The sequence below is a fragment of the Bison bison genome, unplaced genomic scaffold (genome assembly GCF_000754665.1).
Source record: "Bison bison bison isolate TAMUID 2011002044 unplaced genomic scaffold, Bison_UMD1.0 scf7180017864498, whole genome shotgun sequence".
In the NCBI taxonomy this organism is placed as follows: Eukaryota; Metazoa; Chordata; class Mammalia; order Artiodactyla; family Bovidae; genus Bison; species Bison bison.
This window is the reverse complement of record NW_011495057.1, coordinates 7,604,102-7,607,213: the sequence shown is the minus strand read 5'-3', so window position 1 is coordinate 7,607,213 and position 3,112 is coordinate 7,604,102. Positions and strand designations below refer to the sequence as shown.

General features: G+C 41.3%; 1 non-coding gene across 1 annotated transcript; it reads right to left on the bottom strand.

Moving 5' to 3' along the window:
* Positions 1-2,001: 2,001 nt before the first annotated feature.
* On the bottom strand, positions 2,002-2,074 carry TRNAW-CCA. The gene has a single exon. It is a non-coding gene; the product is annotated as a tRNA-Trp (tRNA).
* Between the last annotated feature and the right edge of the window lie 1,038 nt (positions 2,075-3,112).

The following is a 3,112-nucleotide window of genomic DNA, read 5'->3' as shown; positions in this document are numbered from 1 at the left end:
CTTTATTGACTATCCCAAAGCCTTTGACTGTGTGGATCACAATAAACTGTGGAAAATTCTGAAAGAGATGGGAATACCAGACCACCTGACCTGCCTCTTGAGAAATCTGTATGCAGATCAGGAAGCAACAGTTAGAACTGGACATGGAACAACAGACTGATTCCAAATAGGAAAAGGAGTACGTCAAGGCTGTATATTATCACCCTGCTTATTTAACTTATATGCAGAGTACATCATGAGAAACGCTGGGCTGGAAGAAACACTAGCTAAAATCAAGATTGCCGGGAGAAATATCAATAACCTCAGATATGCAGATGATACCACCCTTATGGCAGAAAGTGAAGAGGAACTCAAAAGCCTCTTGATGAAAGTGAAAGTGGAGAGTGAAAAAGTTGGCTTAAAGCTCAACATTCAGAAAACAAAGATCATGGCATCCGGTCCCACCACTTCATGGGAAATAGATGGGGAAACAGTGGAAACAGTGTCAGACTTTATTTTTCTGGGCTCCAAAATCATTGCAGATTGTGACTGCAGCCATGAAATTAAAAGATGCTTACTCCTTGGAAGGAAAGTTATGACCAACCTAGAGGAGCATATTCAAAAGCAGAAACATTACTTTGCCACCAAAGGTCTGTCTAGTCAAGGCTATGGTTTTTCCTGTGATCATGTATGGATGTGAGAGTTGGACTGTGAAGAAGGCTGAGCGCCAAAGAATTGATGCTTTTGAACTGTGGTGTTGGAGAAGACTCTTGAGAGTCCCTTGGACTGCAAGGAGATCCAACCAGTCCATTCTGAAGGAGATCAGCCCTGGGATTTCTTTGGAGGGAATGATGCTGAAGCTGAAACTCCAGTACTTTGGCCATCTCATGCAGAGTTGACTCATTGGAAAAGACTCTGATGCTGGGAGGGATTGGGGGCAGGAGGAGAACGGGACGACAGAGGATGAGATGGCTGGATGGCATCACTGACTCGATGGATGTGAGTCTGAGTGAACTCTGGGAGTTGGTGATAGACAGGGAGGCCTGGCATGCTGCGATTCATGGGGTCGCAAAGAGTCGGACACGACTGAGTGACTGAACTGAACCGAACTGAAGAGTTCCCAGGATCACTTCCAAGTCCATCTCATTGGCCTGTACTTAGTCTCAGTACTACAACCACTGTGACACAGGCAGAGAAATGTCACCTTGGGCATCCATGGGCCTAGCTGTCACTCAGGGGTGCTCTTATTAAAAGCAAGTCAGCTGCAGAGAGTTGGACAAGTTGGGTTGTGGCATCAAGGAGAAAGGGGAGCATTGTTCTGGAAGTCAACTACCAACTACCTTTTAGAAACTTGTTTGTACAGAAAGATGAGGGCTCCTTCCTGCCCCAACCTTCAGCTCTCTGACCGAGAATTCTCTTGAGGAGCAATATATGGTCCAGCTTGTTTTGCTTAGTTTTATTTTTCTGTGTGCTGTTGAGCTGATGTGGTTTGGAAACAGAATTGGTGGATGAGGAGGGTGACTGGAATAAGCATGACTGGGGAAGCTGAAGAATTAGAGTGGAGAGAAGAGAAGGAGGCAGCTGGTCTGGGCAGAAGAAAGCTGAAGAAAACATATGGTTAAGCAGTTGTTCTTAGGGATTTTTTGGTTTTGTTTTGGAAATTGTACTGTACAAACTACTGAAAGTAATTGTGTTAGTCACTCAGTCATGTCCCACTCTTTATGACCTCAGTAGACGGTAGCCCACCAGACTCCTCTGTCCATGGGATTTCTCAGGCAAGAATACTGGAGTGGGTAGCCATTCCCTTCTCCAGGGTGTCTTCCCAACCCGGGGATCAAACCCTGCATTGCAGGCAGATTCTTTACCAACCGTTAATGCTATATTATTCTTTTCTTCATTTGCCCTGAGAACATAAATATCAATTGTCCTTTTTGGATTTTTAAAACAAATATTAATTTATTTGGCTGTGTGGAGTCTTAGTTTCGGCACATGGGATCTTTAGTTGCGCCATGTGGGACCTAGTTCCCTGACCAGGGATCGAACTTGGGCCCCCTGCATTTGGAGTGCAGAATCTTAGCCACTGAACCACCAGGGAAGTCCCTGGATTTTTTTTTTTTTTAAACTACTGTTTATTGTTTAGGGAGAATTTTACAACGTGTGAAATTGGCTTTTGGGAGGGTGGGTGTGGCTGAAAGGAATTAAGTCACAATCATATAGAATAAATATACAAACATTTAAGTCAAAGAATCTCTGTACCAGCAGCCTTTTGAGGACTCTTAAGTTTTCCTTAAACTATAATTAACCAAAAGGAAAGGTGCTATCCTGTTTTATGTACTTTTATAATATACTTCCCAGCAACTATGAAGCTGGTCTTATTTTATCCTATTTTATGGATGAGAAAACTAAAGCTTCAAGATGAAGTAATTAGACCAGTATTTCACAGCCAGTAAATAGCAGAGCAAGAATTTTAACCGAAGAACTGTCTAACTCCAAGGCTTGTTCTGCCTTTAATTTTACCCTCCTACATCCTCCACTTTTACAAGGTCATCAGCCTAATTAACTGACACCATTTTGATGGGCTTTATTTCCACTCTCACTAAATTTATGAAAGGCTGATATGTATATCTACATATTGCTGATACATCTCAGCAAAAATTAATGAGTGATACCTGGGGATGGTGCTGGGGGTCAAGGCAAAGATAAATAAGACATCATTGGAGACCTGAGAGGCTCATGATTTAGGCTCAACTGAATCATTCTGTCATTTGCTTTAACACCATGTTGTTATTTTTCAAAAAATCTATTTGGAAATGTAAATAATGATTACAGTAAATGTTCATTGGTAAATAATGATTACGGTATTAGTATACAAAATACACAATGAAATGTGGTGTGAGAAATCATCAGCCTGACAATATTTCTTGTTCTTTGATAGGTATAGAACACACCTATTATGTTGAGCTAGAAAATTCCACCTGCAAGGTAAAGTTTATTCTATCACCTCTAAAAGATGATGACTTTAACAAATACACATACCGCAGAGTGTAGACTTATTACCTTCATCAATAATCTTCCAGAAACTATTCAGTCAGCAGTTAATTCATCTGTAAACTAAACTCTGTAAATGATATTC